General features: G+C 41.5%; 1 protein-coding gene across 4 annotated transcripts in view; it reads right to left on the reverse strand.

Moving 5' to 3' along the window:
• DENND4C (DENN domain containing 4C) overlaps nt 1-17,759 on the reverse strand; it is a 104,785-nt gene extending 87,026 nt beyond the window's left edge. For 2 of the 4 annotated variants that reach the window (XM_039543569.1, XM_039543565.1), the window contains exon 1: nt 17,528-17,759. The gene's annotated coding sequence lies outside the window, so the exon portion shown is untranslated. Of the gene's footprint in view, nt 1-16,540; nt 16,942-17,527 lie in introns of those variants that run through there. The other 2 variants (XM_039543566.1, XM_039543568.1) reach the window with 2 other exon arrangements.
• Between the last annotated feature and the right edge of the window lie 5,303 nt (nt 17,760-23,062).

Raw genomic sequence — 23,062 nt, forward strand, 5'->3', positions numbered from 1 at the left:
ACAGTATTCCATTTCCCTGAACACAGTAAGAATCAAAACAGCAGAAGATAATTTATTTGCTTACTACTCCAAGCCTCTTTCCAGACAGCACTCTACCCAAAATCTCTCTTAGCTTTTTTCCTCAAGATCAAGTTACAAGCTCTCTCTCTAGGGCTTCCCTGCTGCCTTCTGATTGTTTCTGTGGCATTTCTGTTGCTTCTCGATTTGACTCTCACCCCACTCCATCAAACAATACCCAGGCCCCAAGAAGACCCCTCCTCCCACATAGCTCAGATTCCTGACCGGCCTTCCATGTGGTCTATGTTTTGGGTGATGACTCCTATTGTTTCAGCTATCTATTTCATAAAGAGGCTTAACTTGGTTTTACATTTATCCCAAATGAAGGATGACCATTATATCCACCAGCTTCAACAAGGTTTCACTCAGCCCCCAAACAACAGTATTCCTTAAGGTATTGTTGTATCCCTGACAACTGTATTGTATAAGTCAGCTATACAAAACTAAAAATGACTGGGGGAAAAAAATGAGAATTTCCATTCAACATGTGTGCTTATCTACTTCAGTATTCACAATGTATCAGACAAATGATGAACTGTTATAAAAAACAAAAGTTAAGCAAAACTTGCATTACTCAGTCTATGGGAGAATTTCAAGATAACAAAAAAATTTGCAGACAGGATTAATGCTGCCCTTTATAGGTATCTCCCACATGAGTCAGCCAGCCCTGAGTTAAGTCTAGCCAACTCTTTTAAAAATCAATTAAATTGGTTTTGGATACCGAGCACTTTTGAAAACATGGCCCTCCAGGGCATGTGTGGGGGGTGCAAGTAGGGGCATAGCCCACCCCCCCAAAATCAGTAAGGACACAGAACTCCTCTAAGCCGGGTCAGGAGATGATCACTCCACTGGCCCTTGGGCCGTAGCACGGGAGGGAGAAGGAGAGCCAACTCCACTGACTGTAGCAGGAAGAGCCAGCTCCTCTGTCCCTGGGCCAGAGCGGGAGAGGAAAAATCCTCCAGCCCTGAGGCACTGGTGGGGGGAGATCCAGCTCCTCCAGCTGCTGGGGGGAGCCAGGTCCGCCAGGGCCACAGGGGGACGGAGAGAGCAATAGTAAACTCTGCTGGTACTGGGGAGAGGCAGCTCCTCCGGCTGTGGGGGGCACAGAAAGTGCCTCTTCAGAAGTGGCCAAATTTGTATACCAGTGCACACCCCTGATGGCCCTAACCTCAGAAAAACTGTGGCATACAGTATGAGTTACATAATAAACAAAACTGAGCACTGTGAGCCCTAGATTGACATGCAAAGAGGGAGTGTGCTTGTCAACTGAATTGGCTTAAAAAGATTAAAAAGCCCATCAAGCTACAGGTTGATATGTCGGAAGCAGTGGGCAGTGTTGCCAACCCATGATTTTTTTCCATGAGTCTCATACTTATTATTTTCCTTAAAGCCCCAGCTCCTTGAGCCAAGTGGATATGTGATGATTTCAGCCTTCATTCCTAAAGAAAAAGTAAGTCTCTCATCCTCGGGGCTGTGGAGAAAGCTCCAAAATGTGACCCCAGTACACCCTAAAGGCTCAAAAAGCAGAAGGCAAATAAAAGGACCACATTTCATTGTATCCTTTACTTTTTTGTTTAACAGAAACTCTGACATTGCTGGGGTGATGTGCATCCTTAGAAAACATCTGATTTAATAAAAAAAGTTTAATTTCAAAGTCAAATACACCAAAAGGACAGGGACAAGAGATTTAGTATTTTTTTAACCCAGGATTATTTTACTTGCTTGCTGGAACTTCAAAACTATAATCTAAGCAGAAATTCCTAATTACAACCAGGCTTTACATACATACTTGGAGCATGACTTTTAAACATTACCAATTCACAATTTAAACAAGAGGGAGGAGACAGAGAACTCTGTGTGCAGTCAATTTATTGACCATTGAATTAGGCACCTGTATCAAACGCAAGCAGCTACTCAAAACAGGAGAGACAAACCAACAATGTGATGGAATTTGCATGCACCAAGCTGCACATCATGTAATGTAACATTTGCATTGCACGGATCAGAAAACCAACACTTATGTTTACCTTCCTGCAGGTTTAGGGAGAAACATTTATCTTGTTATGTTGAAGAGGTGAAATTCAAGTTCTTGTTCTTCAGTCAAGTATAGCTGTATTTTTATATCTGTGTGTCCAAAGTAAGTACAAGGATTTTTGCCTTTAAGAAATACAGTCTCAGTTATGAAGATTTTTTTTTTAAACACTAAACTAAGTAGGTGACCAGAGCAGAGATTTTTTGTGAGTCACTCTGGAAGCCTCTGATTCATATTACAAGCATTTCTTGATATGTATCAACTTTCTAAAAGAGAGATCTTGAAGTCAGAGCATCCTTTGAGACAGATTGGAAAATGGAAAAAAAAAACTAGTTCCAAAGGATTTGAAACTTAGCCTGAGATAACTGAGAACACATTATTCATTCTGGTGCATGCTAGTAAATGCTACTGTTAAGAGTGTTGTGCCTTCAGCTCCATCCCTACCACCACCCCCCCACCTCTATACATCCCAGTTTCTAAATGCCCCAAACCTTCTGAAAACCATTTTCCTCCCCCAGCAGATTTTTTTATCAGTTAACTTTGTACTGAGAGTATAAAGTGATTAAGACCTTTTCAATTATTTGAGAGGGAAAAAAAATGTGAAACTGACTTTTTTTTTTTAAATATGCGTAAAGAGGCTGAACTTTATAAATTGAAATATTCCAGGTGTCCAAATCCTCACTGGATCCTCTGGGCCAGGTTACAAAAAGATATTACATTACAAAATAGAATTAGGCAGTTGAAACATTGTAAAATTTGTCCTGGGCATGTGTAAAATCACTCAGTTTTGTATTATAATACTATTTATAGGACTTTAAAATAGTGGCAATGCAATAGCATTAGTGTTGGTGATGTGGTTTTGTGCTATTTCACCACAGAGTTCCATAAAGGCTTATGTTTTTGACTATGCCATTGGGGAAGCACACAGTAAAGTCAGAAGAGATTTGAATCCTAATTTTTTTATCCAAGAAACTAGGAAACAACACTGATGCTTAGAACAAGTCAACAAATTTTGCACTTCCTGCACAGAATGTTTATAACTGTTAAAGCTATTGCTTTATGAGCACTTTAAACTTGCAATATGAGTTAGTGAGTGACTTTTGATCATCAACAATGTGATCAAAAGATGACTTAGATATCCACTGGCTGAGTTCTTCTCTCAGATACACCCCCCATCCCAATCGACTTAGTCAAATGAAAGTGTAAGGGGAAATCAGGGCTGTGAATATGCAATGGGGGAGAAGTTACTAGAGAATATAATGTTATTACATAATCATTCGCTTAACATTTTAAGTTAATGTTTCAAGCACACTTCAGGGGTTCTCAAGAACTTTCACAATTTTGATTATATTAAAAAAGAGGCAATTGTCAACTGTCGGGGAGAAGGTGGTCCATGATATATGGCCCTTACTTCTTATAAGTAGGAATTGTTGTTCATAAGAGATAGGAAAACAAAAAAAGTTTGAATAAGGGTGCTGTTCTGTGAGAAACAACTGTATCTTCAGACAGATTTTCTCCAAGATTGCTGGAATATCCAGTTACTGTTGCTTGTATTAGTGCATCATTCATCAGCATTTATGCCATTATATAATTTATATGATTCAACTAACAGCTTTGAGATGGAAGGTCTTACAGCAGTGTTTGAGCAGATGTCTATGGACCATGAGTCTGGACCACAGAAGCACTGCTATGCAAATGGCTTTGTCACAGTGACAAAGCATCTGTCAGTCTTCAAAAAGCAACACATGCTGATACTTGTAACCAGGTCCAAGAGGCCAAGGATTTTAGAGGCTTTATTGACCCTCCATTCCACCCAAATAAAAAGCTGGGAAAGGAACAAAACTATCCCGAACAAAACTATCCCAAACACCTATCCTCAGCACCCTACACAGCTGCTTTCTGTCTGTTTTTACCATCAGGTAAGTTCAGACAAGTTGTCCAATCACATCAAAATTAGAGAGATAGCAACTGCAAGACAACAAAACCAAATTATAAAGTGACCTGCACAGATTCCAGGAGCACCTGGAAGCAGTAAGGGGAGATTTAGTACCAGTAAGTCTGAAGTCTCCTAGCCAAGGAGAGAAAAAGGTGGGGAGGGAAGGAGGTCATGGCCAAACAGCTATACCCCATTATTTAAATAACAGTTTCATCTTCTCATTAATACCACCCTAAGATTACTTTTTCATCTAACCAAACATTATGGCTACTGCAAGGATTGGGAAGAAAGTAGTCCACAAGAGGATCTTTATAATAAGAAGCACCTGCTGCTCTACTGGTGATCTTTTGAAAGGTTAGCAGATGCCCTGCTCATTATATTATGTAATAAGTCAGATAGCTACATTTTTTAAAGATGAGGATTCCTTGCTGTTACTAAAATCTCTATTGATGAAAGTCAAATATAGTGGCCTTAAATGAAAATAAAGCAGGGAAGAAAAAGTCGTCAAGAGTCAAATGACTCCAATGGTTCAGAGGTGCACCACACTCACAAGCTGGAATCCCCAGGCACTTGCACAAGGACTAAAGTAGGAAAAAAAGATGTAACGATCTTCCAATCCACTCATGTGAGATGCCACTCCCAGTAGACTGTGCATATGTCCAAGATATGGATAATCCTTCTGGCATTCTTCACCCAGCAATGAAAGTTAATTGTTGACACTTAAGTTATCCTTGTTAAGTTTCAATGTTAATACCCACTGACATTGATAGGAGTAGTTCACACATCTAAGTGTTTTTATTTCAGGCTGTTTGCAGTGTTGGGCTTTTAATCCATGAATGTTTAGTTTGTGGCAAGCTAGGGGAACCTACTCCACACTAGCCTGCCATTCTCTAATGCCCACGTGCACCTGCACAGTTAGTTAATGCACCCTGATCTTGTCCTGTTTCACAGAGGACTAGAGCAAAGGACATTAATATGCTGTGAGAGCACAACATGCTCATATGGGGGTAGGGTGACACCGCAGCTTGCCACGAACTAACTGTTCCTGTAGACAAGCCTCAAGTTATTTTGCACCTAATAACTAATTGTAAGGGTAAGCTGCAATGGGGCAAGTCACCGTTTATACTGGTGAAGCACAACTACCATAGGTGTTTAAATTGGTGCATCTATACCAATTTAAAAAAATAAAGTTTACAGACAAGACCTCAGGCTGATGTCACTGTGCCAGTTTACACACAAGTCTCATCTTCACTAGAAAATGTGTGTTTAAAAACTGTGTTTAAACAATTGAGTTTGGTGGCATGATGCTGATCTTGACAAGTAGTGTTCTGCATCTTGTCACAACTCAGTTGTTTTTCAAGTCCTGTTTAAATATAATTAAAGCTTCCTAGCGAAGACAAGCCCTTTGAAATATAAACTAAGACTAAGACTATCTTCACAAACATAAGAGCAGAGACTTCAGAAAAAGTGGACCACAAAAAGGCAGCCTCTAGAATTAAATACCAGCTCACTAGGCCACTGCTATTGGCTCAATTTAAAGAAAGGAATGGGAGATAAGAAAGTGGGAAATAATGGCTCAACAGCAGCAGACATGGAAGAGCTACATTCTACTCCAATTTAGATCAGTTTTTAGTCAAAAGAAAGTCACAGCAAAAGACCATATACACCAGCCCTGAGTTGATTAAAGTTCCTACTGGCAAAACAAAAATGAACCAATGAAGTTTTAATCAATCCACCTAATTTATGATATTTTCAAAAGAAAGCCTATTACTGAGAGAGAAAAACGTTCCATAAAAAGTCAAGAATCTGAACGTGTAGGTGCAAAACAAGACAGGAAGCAGCAATATCACACAAACTCATTCATGAAAAGCTTTACAAATGACAAGTTCTGCTGATATTTTATCCTGGAGTCAGATTGACACTCCAGAATGTTAAAATATGATTTAAGTCTGTAGTGGGAGGGACCAATTTTGTTAGACAAGAGGGTCATCATATCCCACAGCAAGCCTGATTGATGGCTTATCTTTCCCTCTCACTTAAACACATGCAATGAAAAGCTTGGGCATCTCATGTTTTAACTAAATAAGAGGGTCCCACAGCCAAACATTCCATTCTCCTCCTTCAGAGTTCTGCAAAATCTTTGAAGAGAATTTAAATATATATTGTTTGACTTCAGACATCAAATCTCATTTCCCTCGTAAATTTTTGTTCCTACTGGGCAACACATTTCCTGTAGAAGGACTTGTTAAACATCTCAAATATATTTTGTCACAGAAACAAGTACTAAAATTCATAATTTGCTGGTTTCCAGCCACTTTGTGTGCATGCACATGTGTAATATAGTACATGAAACTATTACGATTTTTTTTATAATGCTATACATTACTATGTGCAAGAATCAATTTTTTTTAAAAAACAAGCCCCATGATACAAAGAAAAAACAGTACGCAAAGGCAATAAAAAACACTTAGAGAAACAAATGCTTCCATAACTATTTTCCTCTGAAACAGTTCATAAGTAATGAAAGCCACCTAAGAGAAGCTCCAGCTTGCTATTATTGTGTATGTCAAAAGGTCTTATCAGGCACCAGATGGCAAGTAAAGAAAAATTATGTGGCACACTCTGTTTCCGCTATAACGTTACTTAACACCTAAAATATCCATATTATACAAGTTGGCTACATTGCTGGAATCTTCAAAGTGAAATATGAATCATTTAACAGGAAACTTGATTACAGTTTGACTTTCCAGGATCAAAAGTACAGATTACTTTAAATAGCACAAGATACATAAACTACGATCAACTCGCTTCCATCCTTTCCATGCTTTTCCCAAAGTCAAAAGCAAGTGTTTAAACATAACTTGTCCTAATGAAACAAGTACACAGACACGGAAAGACTATTTTAACGACACGCTCTTCTATTTATAAAGCAGCCCTCCTACAAGTTGCATGTCCTCTGGAATGGTGGCTGAATGTTTAGCATATCAGACATATAAATACCTTGACATGCCAGCTACAAAAGTGCCATGCACACACCTGTTCTTATTTACCATGTCACCTGAAAGTGAGAAGTGGGCTGCACTATCTCCAGTAAATGTAAACAATTGGCTAAACAAGAAGTAGGACTGAGTGGACTTGTAGGCGCTAAAATTTTACATTGTTTTGTTTTTGAGTGCAGTTATGTAACAAACAAAGCAAATCGACATTTGTAAATTGCACTTTCCTGATAAAGAGACTGCATTACAGTACTTGCAAGAAGTGAATTGAAAAATACTATTTCTTTTATCATTTTTACAGTGCAAATCTTTGTAATAAAAAACAAACTGAGTGCTATAACTTTGTTGTAATAGAAATCAATATACTTGAAAAGGTAGAAAAACATCCAAAAATATTTATAAACAAACAATAATAGAATATCAATTGAAATTTAACAGTGCGATTAAAACTGAGATTGTTTGCGCTTAATTTTTTTCATTGTTTGACAGCCCTATTTTTTTTTAAAGTGTGTCTCCAATAGTAAGCAAACTTTTCTATTAAGCTGTCGATTTAATAACTCAAAATTTAAGTTGTGTAAAAAATGACAAAAGAAACGCAAAGCTTTTTAGAAACTTTACACCAATAGAACCATTTTCCCTGGTACAAAATGCCCTTAAAACATTTGTTTTTAATCTATGCACACACTTTTCTGGAGTATTTGAAACTTAAATATTGTATGACTGGACCTGAAAGTGAAATTGACTATGATATTAATTTCATTTTCATTGTCCAAGTTGACAGCAATACAAAGAGTGAATTGGATTTTAAGTTTCCAATTTTAGTACTCTAATGTACATTTTCACAGATCAGTGTTAATCAAAATAATTAAGAGCAATAGCTTCTTTTCTTACTGAAAACTTTTAAAATTAATAGGTGTTTGCGTTTCTTTAGTGTTCTTACCATGCATTTTGTATATAGTTAGTGTTTAATGTACGAACCTTCATTGTAAGTTAAAGGAAATGCCAACACAAACATTTCCTTCCTCTGAACAGGTCTACATGGAGCTCACAAGATCAGCAGCTGCTGGCACTTTGCCCAACCTAGAGGGTCCCATCATTTCTAACATTAATGGAAATACACCCATGGAAACATTGGTGAAGAGACAATGGCCAAAAATAAAAGACCCCACGTTTTCATTTTGAGCACAGGAAGTTAACCCCCAGATTAACCATAGTGATGCCTCCATAATATGCAAAAGCAGTCCTTTTTCACCTGGAAAGAAGATCTTGGGGTTTTAATCACATGGCTTAGGTCCTAGATAATCTAGAAGCCTCCTTTCTCTTCAGATCTTATCCCAGAAGCAGAAGGGAGCTAAAGCATTCAAGTAGATAGTTGCCAAATATGACCATAAAGATGGGAATAAGGTTTTCCCAATGGAGGACCTCAAATCCAGAATCTGTCTCCCTCTCTGGTCAAACAGAACTAGAGAGTCAGCAATATGCCCAAAAAGTCAAGACTCACCTATTTACACAGACTTTTGCTATATTTTATAACTCATGTTGTAGTACAATGGATGAACTAAATAGCTACAGCCATCTAAAAAAACACTCAAAGCATACTGCTGAAGTTAATGTTTTCCCATGGGCAGGCTACATTGCCTGATATTGCTAGTTCCCATCTGATAAAAGACAATGAGTGCACCAAGTGGAAAATGGTTGGTTCTAGATTAAAAAAAAATTATAAAAGCAAATACTGAGACTAAGTCTATATATATATATATATATATATATATGCCAGCAAAGCAGTCCTAGCATGGATGCACCTTATACTGGCAAAGCTGTGTTGTTGCCGATACAGGGGGTCCCTGGTATAGGTCTTCCCCTTATCCATTGTTTCAGATATCCATCATTCATCAATAGGGGAACATGTTCCAATTCACGTTGGTCCCGATCCGCATATCGGTCATTGGCACTTACAGTACTGTACTCGCTTCACCTTTTGTGTTTCTTTTCTGTAGGTGCTTACTACCCGCTGGCAGCCAGCGCTCCCCCCGCAGCACCTCCCGTTCACAGGGCCGCCAATCAACTCTTCTCCCTCCCTCCCAGTCCCTCTTGCCTGCCATGATCAGCTGTTCAGCGGTATTCAAGAGGTGCAGGGGGGGAGAGGGAGGAGCAGGGACAGGATATGCTCGGAGGAGGAGGCGGAACTGAGTGGGGTGGGAAGAGGCGGGGTGGCCATGAGTATGTACAGCTTATTCCAAGCTGCCACCATCACTGCCAAGCAAAACAAGCTATACAAGCAAAAGTGCAGCTTTGCTGGTATAACTGCAGCTATGCTAGGGGCTTTTGCCAGCACAGCTATGTCAGTCACCATTCATATCTCACCATACCCCTCACTGACATAGCTATACTGCTAGAAGCCCATAGCATACACCTGACTATGAAACATTAGTTAATACAATTCAAACAAATACAGTAGCAGACTGAAAATATTCACCCTCACTCAAAAGAAGAGCCATCATGCTGTATTAAAAAAAAATCCATACGATAAAACCTGAAACCATGTGTTACGCCACCATTCCTAGACGTGGACTGTTTTAGACTGTAGGCATGTTTTGAAAGTTCTGAATATGGCTGATCCATGACCAAAACCACTCCCCTTTTAAATACATGTGCTCATATTTGGTTGCTAAATATGAAATATTTTACAATCAGACAGCATAAGAAGTTCAAATATAGCCTTTTTGATATTGCTAGCATTCTAATTTAGCTGCTGTCAAGTTTATGTAGGATAAAGTGAATTTTAATAGCTTTTTTGAAGGGGTAGGGAAGGAAGGGAAGAGATTTTTAAAGGCATAATTAGACACCTAATTCTCAGAAAAGCCCCTCCCCAGAGATTTGTGCATCACCAATTTATTTAGCTAGAAGAAACCATAACTTGAAGCACAGATGACTTGCGATTAGGCTTCACAGTGTTTCTAATCAATGTTGTTAGACAATTGAGTGGGTATAGACAACGTTTTTGCTTGAGACCACCAAGAACTGCGGCACTATCACGCATCTCATGGGATGGCAGAGAAAGAAAAAGCTCTGTCTGAGAACTCATGTGACTTAAGTAGCCTTATGTGGAAGGGCTTCTGGTTTTTAAAATGAAAACTGGAAGGAATGTAGTGACAAGCCAGTGACTCATCATAACACCCAAAATATGTCCTGTAAAAGACTTAAATTGTTTTACAAAAAGATGGTCTAATGTGAAAGTTAAAGAGTGGGAAAGCAATGAGAGTTTGAAATGACAGTACATGACTTGCATTTCCTCAAAAACATTTAATCAATCACATTTCTTACAATTAAGATGTGTGGAAGATCTAGTAATTCTTGGATTTCATTGGGTACTACACTCTGGTTACTTCAGCAACCAAGCATGCTGTTTCTAAGGCCTGGTCTACACTTAAGTTTTACTGGCATAAATGGGAGTGGGATGGGGAAAAGTCACCCCTGACATATGCCTATGCTGGCAAAAGCCCCAGTGTAGATGCAATTATACTGGCAAAAGAAATATTTTTGCTAGTATCTAGTTTAATTTGTTCAGGGAATTGGTATGTAACTTATACCAGCAAAGCTGTATCTACACCAGAAGGGTATGCTGGTATAGCTATACTAGCAAACCCTACAGCAGTGTACCATATTTAAACACAGACAAAATTTTCAAGAGTGGATGCCTAAAATGTTCTGAAGAGCTGAACCAACAGCTCCCCACTGAGGTCAGTGGGGAGCTTCCGCATGTCCAGCACTTCTAAAAATCTGGCCACTCACTGAAGAGCCTAATTTTAGGCACACACTTGTAAAAGTAATCTCCACCAGGAGCTGTACAAATGAAATGGACACCCAGTTCCTCCGCATGCAGAAAACAAGATGAATGAACATGTTAAACAGTAAAGAAGCTCACTTTTTTGGCCCCAGCACATCTGCTACTCATAAGCAAGGACTTTGGTAATAGCCAAATTCATTATTGCTCTTAAAATTTTCAATCCTTTTATTATGTTTTTAAACTATAAAACTATCATTAAATTACAGATGTGGCTCGTTGTAGGTAAAGATGAAGGGCTGAGTTCTTAAAATTGCTTACTGAGAGCAACACCTTTTGTGTTGGTATCCTCCATTTCCCCCCTTCTGAATTCTAAGATCCACATTTTATTTATAGGCATTTGGGGAAATGTTCAAACCCTGCAAGGATTAAGATCCACAAGAAAAGCATGGAATGCACAATGGCCTATCCTTTTTCTCAAGCTATCAGCATCCTTGATAGGATTTCTACTAGCAGAACACAGCATTTCTTTACAACATACTTTCAGGAACAGTACTCAAGAGATAGTGTGCACCTTCATAAATCCAATTCACTAGAGGTTTATTAAAGTACATCCATGTTTCCACATTATCTAGAACTGGGACAACACAACTGCCTTCTGCCATCTGGAATTCATCTGAACACCAAAAGCTTCACATGTTTTACCACAGGTCATCACTTACAACACATTAGGAATAGGAAATTCAAGTTGCCAAGACACTGGAAAAGGTACAGACATGACTTACTTCCCATTCTGGTCAAGCTACTGTCACTTCCACTGAGGGTTAGTTGATCTGCTATTTGTAGAGCCCACACAGGATCAGGAGGCCTCCAAAAGATCTCTCTCTCACACCACCCAACCCATCCCAGCAGAAGCTTTTTATTCAGCTTTAGGCCTGTCCTGTTTCCGGTTCTGCAGTAGTCCTGACTGATGTATACAGAAAGGCACAAATCTATTCCCTTCGATGTAGTCACAAATTACCTTTGATTTCAAGAATTTCACATTTCAAGAAAGAGTGAACACATTACTCTTTAAATGTTAATCCTAGTTAGCCTTACAGCAGCCTACAAATTATTGCAGGTCTCTCCTCCACCTACCCCCACAACTTAAATAATTGAACATTCTCCATTTTATCCACAAAATTCCCTGATCCAAGGAAATACTTGCAGCCTCCCCCTACAAAAAATATATAACCTGTTGATTTATAAATTACTACACTACATATTCCAACAGCAGAACATTGGTTTACACATGATACAACAAACTAAGGGGAGAAAATCTTAATGGCCAGAAGTCTGGCACAGGTACAAGTATCTAATTTCCTGCACATTGAATAATAAGGGAGGCTGCTGAGTTGCCAGTCAGAGGTATGGTGATCAGAAAGGCTAAGAGAAAGAAAAAAAAAAAAGCAGAGAAACAGAATGCCCATGAAAGATGGTGCCACTGGGGAAATGCACTAATTATAGATGTCAGCCACACAAATAATGCCTTAAAAAGAAAGGTGTGGGGCCAGGGAAAAATGCAGTGCTGAGGCTTGGTCTACATTTAAAATTTAGGTTAACAGGAGTGTGAACAAACCACACCACTGACTGACAAAAATACGTTGACCTAACTCTAGTGTTAAGACACAGCTATATCAACAGAAGAATGCTTTTGTCAACGTACCTACAGTTGGTCAGGGAGGTACTGTTCCTACACCAACGGAAGACCCCGTCCATCAGTGTAGGCTATAGCTACACCATGCAGTTATGCCAGCGTAGCTTCATATAGTCAGGTAGTTGTTAGTTTTGCCAGAAAGGCTAGCAACCCAAATAGACTGTTACAAAACTGAAATTCATTCACTGCTGCAACATACAGTTTGATTTTCGGAGGGAGATAACTTCTAGCATTTTGTTACAGCCTGGTAACTGTAAACTCAGTTGCAGTTGCCAAGGCCAAGCAGCTTACTTTGCAAGTCAATCCCTGATTTACACTATTTTTAAAACTTCTGGATTAAAAAAAAGTGTCCATTTGGTTAATGTGTGAAATACATAAACCAGTTTATCACATTTTGGGGGTTAAAAGGGAAGCAGCACAGTTTTAAAAAAAGTGTGGTGAATTGACAGGAACAGCTCAAATCAAAATTAGCAGGCTTGAATTATTACAACAGTGAATGTGGATTGTTTAAATGATGTGCAGGCCAAGTTTAGACAAGATACTGTAACTCATGTTGCTGTTGCACACTGTATCAGCTACTACCTTGAGCTTGCTATTCTAAATCAAGATTATCCCATACTCAAATTTTGAAAATCCCTTTCAAATTAGCCACATGATAGATTTTGATCATTGTGTATCTCATTCAGAATATATAGCAGAAACTCAGCCAGGGGCTGATACAGCCCAAATTAGGGGCATTCTTAAAGAGATTCTGTTTTGTTCTCCAGAATATCGGCTTTCATTTTGAAGAGAACAAAGTCTCTAGCTTTTATGGCTGCAAAGAAAGTGTAAGGACTGTGAACCAGATACAACTGATGCCTTCATAAGAATCTGCAGAAGGCCTGGATTGGAACAATAGCTCTGAAGGGTGTGAACTGCCCGTTCATTTCATTAAGGTGTTAAATCCAATGCCTACGGATGATAATTTAATTGTCATCATTGTTGGCCATTTCATTCCTCATGTAAGAAGCGAGAGGGGAAAGTTACTGACCTGCACAGTTTTGGTGCCAGACACGGATGGAATTTAAGACATACAGCCATTTCCCTCACCCCACAAAATAAAGGAGCTAAGCCCAAGCAGCCTAGCAGAGCACACTGGCATACTGAAGCACTACAGAAGGGGAGCATAGCAGATCTTAAGGAGTCCATTGAGCACACACACATTCTGAACATCTGCACAATCAACGATAAGCAACATTGCATTTGGCAACTCACATGGGTGGAGCTTGGAAGAGTACCACCACCTAATCCCCTTACCCTATCTATCTCCCCATATCCATCCCTTGACTAAAGGCTCTTACTTTTCTAGGAAAAACAATCTCTTGTTGTTCAAGGCTTTGCAAGAGCTAGAAGGTGCTAGGCTGAAGTTCCCAGCAATGAAAGACTGCCATCTTTAGGCATGGCAAATCTGAGGGGGTAACTTTTCTGCATCTTTTGGAGACAAAGCTGCTGGGGGAAATGAGTAAAATAAATAAATAAATAAAGTAAATCAGATCTGACAGAGATGCCAGGATTTAACAAGCTACAACCACCACAATTCACATGATTTCAATGCTTTGACTCTACATACTGACCTGATCATAAAAAGAGACATTGGCTCATTGTGGCAGTACACAGACTGTCTGCTCAAAAATTTTACACATGGACTGAGTGAGGAGAAAGGTGCTCTCTGTGTCCACGGTTACCACTGAAATTATACTCAAATTACACAACAGATCTACAAGTGACAATGCACATGAAGGTTTAAGCAGCAAAGAATCCTGCGGCACCTTATAGACTAACAGACGTTTTGCAGCATGAGCTTTCGTGGGTGAATACCCACTTCTTCGGATGCAAGGACACTTTCTTGCACCTTTCTCCTCACTCAGTCCATGTGTAAAAACTTGCAGTGTCCTTGCATCCGAAGAAGTGGGTATTCACCCACGAAAGCTCATGCTGCAAAACGTCTGTTAGTCTATAAGGTGCCACAGGATTCTTTGCTGCTTTTACAGAACCAGACTAACACAGCTACCCCTCTGATACATGAAGGTTTAACAGATCTTTTAACTGCTATGCCATCTGCCTTTCTAGGTACAGTGCTCTTTTTAGCAATACCATTCTTACTGTCCCTTTTGCTCTGCAGTGGAACAATGTGGGGTTTTCACAAACTTAAACAAGCCCCCCCCCCTATTTTATATATATATATATATATATATATATATATATATATATACACACACACACACACACACTTACTTACTTTTTATATATAAAGGAGTATATGTATATTTTCACATGAACAGACATATGGATGGAGCAAAAGGACTTAATGCAGATAGGACTGAGCAGACCTGCTCTAGTTACTTTGAAACACCAGACACTATTCTCTACTGGCTTAAAGGAGGTCAGGGGAAAAAATCCCAAATTTGTGGACACATTCACAATAAGCACTCAACTTCAACAGCTGGCAGTACAACAGCAGCGTTGTTCTGAATGATCAGATCTAGATTCCAAACTAGAGGGACATTATAGATAATACCATTTCGGAATTGGAATTTTTTTTTTTTTTTTTACTTGAGCTTAGACAGTTTCATTTTTAATTGCCACTCTCAGGTGAACACTGATGGAGGCATTTTTAGTTTACAATAAAGCAAAGACCAAAAAAAAAAGGGCACAAGAGCCAGACACACTAAAAAAAAAAAACCACATTGAAAAATCCTGACACAGTTGTCCAAAACAAAACAAGCAGAACATAAATGTCTTTACACAGTCACAAATGCAATAATATTCCACTAACTTTATTTTAGAGACTAAAACCTCAGCCTGAACACTGGGACCACTAAAGTCTTAGTTGCCTATGGACAATGAAGTTTCAAGCCAGTATACAAGATATACCTTCTCTAACAAGTTGTTCACATTTCATTTTGCAGATTTTACTAGGCAAAGTTATATTATGTTTTACAAACAAGACTTAAATAATTCCTGCTGGAGTCTTGTGCTGTGTCAGCTCATTCACAGTTATGAAAGGTACATTATATTTTTCATATTCACCAGCACGGTAAAAAAAGCAGTCAGCAAGTTCTTAAAGATTAACAAAAAAGATGTCCTGAACAATATCCAACACTCATGTTTGTGAGGACGTAGTTAAATAGCTTGATGACAGATCAGAATTAAAAAATACGAAACACTCAGCTGTTTGTAATAGTCCTTGAAATTGATTTCAGCTTACTAGCCAACATGTTTTTTCTTGCATCATGTGCTCACATTGGTTTGTTATTTTGAGACTGCTCATGATGTGCTGGGTGGCTGACACCATGCTATTCTTAAAAAAAATTGCAGCAAAAAAGAAGGGTGGGGAGAAATAAGGATTCTAGATTCATGGGGAAGGGAGAAAAGCAGGTAAATAATTTCCAATGCCATCATACTTTCTTTAGAGAACAATTATTTATTTCTTCAAATTAAAAAACAAAAAACAAAAAAACACACCACCACAATTGTAAAGAGATAAAGTACAAGGGGAAAAAAAAAGTCAGACCTCCAATGACAACTCATTATTAAAGCTGATACTTTTCCTCCCACTAATATATACAAATACAGGCTCACATTTAGCTTTGTAAGGTTGTCATAATAAACCACAATATTTAAGCAAACAACAAAAGCTTACTCTAAAGCTCACAGAAGTCACACCAGATAGAATTAAGGGTTAAAAGATCAGACATTCTGTTTACAAGCTAAAACTTGATGCAGAAGATCTGAAAGTTCAACCACAGGCAGCAGCTTTGATGTCTCTCTCTCTAATTATTTCAATCACAATGCAGGTACCTTTATGGAACATGTTTAACTCATATTTAGAGACTATTGAGTGGTAACAGAGCAAGAAATGTAGTAAGAACCATGTTTAACTCATATTTACAGCATATGGGTACAAAGAGAGCAAGAAGTGAAGTAACAGGCAACCATCTAAATTTTCAGTACAATTTTGTTCAACCATTGGACCCTATAGCAGAGTCCAAACACTTACCTTTTATAAGACAGTAGCAAGACACAATAGGTGCTGTATAGATATATAGTCCTGTCCCTGTTCTCACCAGCAATGTGGCCAGACACCCCAATTTAGCCACCTTATTTAATACCACCCATGTAATACCCCCTTGAGAACTTTGGTCGGGTCTGGGCAGGTAGGAGCTACCACATCACAGGCCCTAGTAGTTACTCCATCCATGGTAGCACCCAACGCCTTTAAAACAGTTCGCCCTTACAGCAGAAACAGAAGGAAGCATTTCCAAGCGATGCTCCAGCCCAGGGGCCAAGGCAACATTGGGGAGTGCTCTATGGCAACAACCACGTTACAGTGCTGAACTGGTACTTGGGTCAGGCGTCACGGAAGACACCAAGCCCCAGAAGACAGTAACTAGCCAGACTCCGACCGGGACCTTGGCTCCAAAGATCTATTGCAACCTGTTTCGGGGCGGGGGTGGGGGGGAGTCACATGAACGCCCTTCTGGCTAACAGCGCTTCCGCTTCCAGCCAGGGCAGCGCTTATCCTGGGGCCTCGGGTGCTCTGCCAGGGGGCCGGGCCGGGCCCCTGCCGGGACACCTCGGGGCTTTCCTTGCACAGCTGCGCGCAGGAGTCAGCCCCGCGGCGGCGCCTCACCTGTCAGCCCGGCCTCCCGCGAGCATCCCCGGGGCCGGGGCGCCTCCGCCCAGCGAGCCGCAGCTGCCGGCCCCAGGGAGCCCGCACGCTGGGCGGGGGGGGGGCTAACACGAGCCTGGCACCAGCGGGAGCCCGGCAGGAACAGCTGCGGCGGCCGGCCCGGCCGGCGGGGCGCGGCGCGGCGGGAGGAAGGAGCCGTTCCCCGGGCCCGGGCCCCTCCTGCCGGCCGGGAGCGCGGAGCTGCCCCGGGGCACGGAGCGGGACGGGGTCTGTCGGACCCTGCCCCGCGGCTCGGGCAGGGGGCGGGATCGAGCCTTCCCCCGCCGCCTGTCAGGACCCCGCTCGCTCACTCACCTGCCGCCAGCCCCGGCGCAGGGGACCCGCCTCCCCGCCCGGGACTCACCCCTGCAGCCGCTGCGCGGCCGGCCGAGGCCCCCCTGCTCCGCCTGCTGCAGCCTCAGGAGCAGCCAGCCCCGCCGCCGCCGCTGCTTGGGGAGGAAGCGGCCACCATGTTACTTTCACCCCCGCAAGCGGCTGGAGGCGGATCCCGGACCCGCCCAGGAGGCGGTGGAGGGGGAGCGGGCACACACGGACTGCGCCGCCGGCCGCTTCACCGCTAGGGGGCGCCAGAGCGCAACGGCTGCCCAGCGCGGCCCAGCCCCGGCGTGCGCAAAGCGCCGCAGCCGCCAGTCAGAGACCCTGGGCGTGGTGCAGACACAGCTTGTGCCGGTATAATACAGGGCTGTGAGGGTCTTACCAATGCAGTCACAGTGATATCAGCGCAAGCTCTGATGCTACACCAGCTAGGAGGAGTTGTTATTATGAAGGTGTAGCTTATTCCCCTCCCCTGTACAGGAATAAGCTAAATCCATATAAACACATTTATTCCTGTGTCCTGGTGCTCCCATCTGTGTCCGCACAATAACTGTGTGGAGACAAGCCCTCCCTAACATTTCTAACTGCGGTGCTTAAAGTTAGGTACCTAAATAAAAGTGGAGGTGTGGAGGGGAAGAAAAAGATGAACCTGCAGCCAGGGGTGCTGGAATAATGTGTAGAGGGGGTGCTGAGAGCCATTGAATCAACCTGTAAACCCTGCATATGATGGAAAACACTTCAAGCTAGTGGTGGGTGTAGGAGTACCCTTAGTTCGAGCACCTACGCCTGCAGCGCTGGTACTGACTTGGTAGTTTTACACTTCCTTTGCACTGGTGCAAATGGCTGCCCGTGGGAATCAAACCCTGAGTGTTTCAGAAAGCACTTTTGACTCCACGTACAGATAGGGAAGCTCTCCAGGCACAGAACTTTTACAAGCCTACAAATATTTATACACCAATGTAATCAGACACACTGCACTCCTCCATTAAGGCATTTATATTTATGCTGACATATATTTATGCTGACATTTTATTTTACCATCAAATACTAAAGAGCTGTGTGTCTTCCAAAGCAGGCACCATTTTCTGCAGTGGGAAAAAACATAAGTGCTAAACAAATACAAGAGGGCTCATGCATTTCTTCCCTCTGTAAACACAACAGGTCTTTGCACTAATTTTTCAGACAGAAAAAGGAAAGGTATTAAACAGAGACCAAAAAGCACCAATTTCCTTTAATGTTAAAGCTCCCGTTGTTTCCTTTGAGGTAAGCGCTCAGCTTTGTTTTTGTGACCTATAGTGGGTGCACTGCTGAAGATCCATTTACAAATTATTTCACATCAAATCTTTGGCAAAACTATTGAAGTTAATAAAGATTAAGGATTGAGGGCCTGATCCTGTATCCCTTAATCATCTGTGTAGTTTTTAGACCTGATTCTATTACACCAGTATAAATCAGAAGTAATTCCTCTGAAGTCAGTGGTGTTACCCCAGTATAAAGCCACTGAAAATGAGAGGAGATTCCGGCCCATTGCATGTAATGACACAAAATGCACCAGGAAGACTTCTTCAAAGCCTCTTCCATAGCTTCCCCTGTTCATCCTTGGAAGACAGTCAGGGACAAAGTGGGGCCAGCAGGACAACACAGAAGAAATCAATCTGTACTCCCTTCCATGGAGTTAGTAAGTGGGAATAACTGCTCCTCCTCCTCCCACTTAAAAGGCTGATTTTCTGAAAATTCTAGAGGGCAACCTCAGGGAGTTTCCTGCCCTCATTCTGCAGATTTCATCATGAGAGATGATGATTTAACCACCAATCGTGTAAAGGCTGCTCGAAAGATAATACCTAAATTATTTACTTTCACCTTCCAGTCAACCCTTGAGTTTTGTTGAGAGCCTATTTAAAAATCTTACATTATAATCATCCATTCACTTCTCTTTCTGCAAAACAATACGGAGATCTCTATTTAGGGTGGGTTCAGCCAATTGCCAAGAATCCATTACATTAATTTACCACACAATGCTGACAAATCTGCAGCTGCAGGAGGCCCCCAAGCAGGGCATGGGCCCCCCACTACAAGTAAGATGTTTACTACTCATGTTTCAGTGGTACATGGGTGGAGCATGAGATGATTTGTGCTGATTGAGCTCTGTGATGAAAATAGTTTGAGTTCTTGGGGAATCAAGATGCCTTCGCTTTACCATGTCCCTGGCAGAGCACTTCAGGTCCCTTTTACCCTCTTGTTTACAGGAAGCATTCATTCACTCATACCCAAACACACTAGTTGTGGACATGTTACCGAGAGCTTGTCAACACTACAGGCTATGTTGGTATAACTTATGTCACTCAGGGGTCTGACTAAGCCACTCCCTGAGTGACATAAGTTATACGGACCTAAGCACCAGTGTGGACAGTGCTATGTCAGTGGGCGATCTTCTCCCGCAGTGCGGACATACATATTGCCTCTCGGAGAGGTGGTTTTATTATGCTGATGGGAGAGATCTCTCATGTTGGCATAAAGCATCTTCACCAAACGCGCTAGAGTGGTGTAGTTGCATCAGTGCAGCTGTGGCCTTGTCGCGCTTCTAGTGTAGACTAGCCCTTGAGACTCGCTGATTTCCCAAAGCTGGCATATGGCATTGGAGTTTGGAGCAGAAGGGAGAAGATAAGTGAAGAGAAGACCACACACTGAATCTTGGTCCATGCAGCTGGGTAGTCCCATTCAGTCAAACAGCTGTGTAAGTGTGAAAGAACTAAGCCTGGGTGTTTCATTTGATTGTGCAGCTGGCTATAATTTTATAATATTTAACTTTAGATTTTGTGAGAGAGGATGGAGATAGAAGGTTTACATGCTCCTCATGGTTCTAACCACTGATCACACAGTGCTGAAAGTTAGGTCAATGTTACTCTTAAGCTTTAGTTTAAAGTATAGTATATAGGACTTACATTTGGCATGTAAAAGGTAAAGCTTGTACAAATAAATTTGAAGGGTAAACCATCAACTTGAAAATCAAATTTCTGTCTGAAACTTTTTGGCCAACAATTATTACAAGTAATATCTGAGATAACTACAGCTAAAAGAAGTTAGTGGGGAGAAATATTTTTCTCTTTTTTAAGTTTGGTTATTGTGTACTTGACAGCATAGTGTAGTAGAGTTTTCATTGTTTTCCTCTGTATTTTCAGTTGGATCCTGATCCACCCCCCTAAATTATGTACAGGAGTATCTTTTGGGGTTACCCATGGCTTAAATTCATCCCGTGTAGAGAGCCAATACAAGGCTTGTCCACCACTTAAATTCCACTGAAGCTCTAAGTGGCCTGCAATACAGGAGCAAATTGTATCCCAGGGGTGAAATCCTAGCCCCACTGAAGTCAGTGGGAGTTTCTGGTGTTGACTTCAATGGGGCCAGAATTTCACCCCAGGTATGTAAAGTCGGTGTTTGCAGGATCAGAACCTTGGTAACGTCAATTTCTCCCTTGCTGGAAAGATCTTCATAAACATCACCAAGAAAGCTGAAAAGTCTCTCTCTCTCTTTCTCTCTCTCATTTTTGTTGTTGTTAGGAGTTTCTTTAAAAATTAAGGGATCCTTTAGCAGACCCTGGAATATTTTGAAAGTAGTCATTTTGAAAAAATTCAAGTTGACACTTAAATCCCTTTAAGTGAAAATAAAATGATGTAATTCTTCGGGAGGGTTTATATAATAGACAGGGTAGATTTATGTCAGCTTATTTTAGCTTTTAATTTTCTCAAGAAGCCTCCAAAGCTTTCCTTAGAGTCTCTAGGATCCTTCTGTTCTGTTCTCCAGATACACATTATGCTCCCTTTCCTCTCAAAAGCCTCACATCACAGCCGCTGTCTCTTCAGCCTAGAATGGTTGGATATGGCTCCCATCAGTGCTGCTTCTTATATCAACTATTGTTAGCTGAAAGTGACAGAAATGGCATTCCTTCCCCCCCAAAAAACACCCCCACAGGGGCTGAGTATGCTGCCTCACAGCCGGGGGACGATGAGCCTTCCCATGAAATGGGTGCACTATACTAGACTCTTCTTGGACATGATTTTGGGTTGTAGTCAAGGGGGGCACTGACCACCCACAGCTTCACCCTCTGTCCTGGCATCACAGCCATAATACTGGGCCAATGCAGAAGGGAGGCAGTGGGTAGGAGGGTAGCTGTGCAGCAGGGGCTCCTGTCCAGTGAGGCTGGGCCCAGCTCCCCACTCCAGGCATCGCAGCCTGGCCTGTGAGGTCACAGCACCATTCAGGTTCAGTGCAGCCACTCCTCCTTCATGACAGTGGTGTGGCTGGGCCAAATGTGAGTGAGTAGTGTTGCAATCTGGCATACAGAGTCACAGCACCACTCAGGTTTGGCACCCTGCCTTGATTTTATGATTTCTGTGGGTGCAACTGAACCCATGAACCCATGCTAAAGTTGCTCTGCTCACAGCACTGACAGCCCACAGAAAACATGACTGTGAAACACACATTCGACCTTTTCTGTACCCCCTTTTTGCTGCAGGTCTCGCTTGTCCCATCCTCATTGTCATCTTTTTGTTTGTTTGTTTGTTTTTTGCATGTATTATGTAATGAACTAGCTGCTGTACAGATGCCGCATTGCCCTCTATAGAACAGAATACCAGACATACTCAAATGTTTATAGGCTGTCCCTATTGGTTCATCCAGTCCATTGAGCACATAAAGGACTGTGTTTTTGCAGCCATTGGTTGCAACTTCTATTACCTGTACCTCCAGTAGGTGGTTAGATAATTGCAATATACATTAGGAACTTCCTTTTAAAGTTTGGATCAATTTGCCTGACTCACTCTTCCAGCTGGCCACTAGATCATTAAACTGCTTTGTGGCCCCTAGACACTTACTTAGATCTCATTGGCTGAGTCTACACTACTCTTTATTCTTAAAATCTCCCACCATTGCTAGCAGGATGACAGCTTCACCAGTGGCAGCAACGGGGAGCCATCATGTAGACTGGATGCTGGCTTTTTAACCACCATGTTCCCTTGCTCCACTCAGAGCTAGTCTCAGTGACATGCTGGTTAAAATGCTGCCAGAAGCTGATGGTCCGTCTACACTCAGACAGACCTGCCTGCATTTGCAGACTGAAAATCCAGAGATTTTTCTCAACATCTCCTCCCATTTTCTCTGTGGCAAATGACTGCAAATGACATGTGTCTGACGAAGTGGGTATTCATCCACGGAAGCTTATGCTCCAATACATCTGTGCCACGCGACTCTTTGTCGCTTTTTGCAAAAAATCTGACATTACTGGAATTTATACACACACACATACATATAGGTTTGTGTGAAATATCAGATCATCATGAGATGCCACCTAGTGCATAGTCAAGTACCAGTCTCCATTCTCGGGGACTTTATTGTTATTCTGCTATGCAGGCTTCTGAGGCAGTCCTTTTTGATTGGAGTGAGGCATACTCTATCGCTAAAGTTAATCATTTTGAGGCTGGTTTTGATCCCTGTCCTTTAAATAACTATTTTAGTTGC

The sequence above is a fragment of the Mauremys reevesii genome, linkage group 6, assembly GCF_016161935.1.
Source record: "Mauremys reevesii isolate NIE-2019 linkage group 6, ASM1616193v1, whole genome shotgun sequence".
NCBI lineage: Eukaryota > Metazoa > Chordata > Testudines > Geoemydidae > Mauremys > Mauremys reevesii.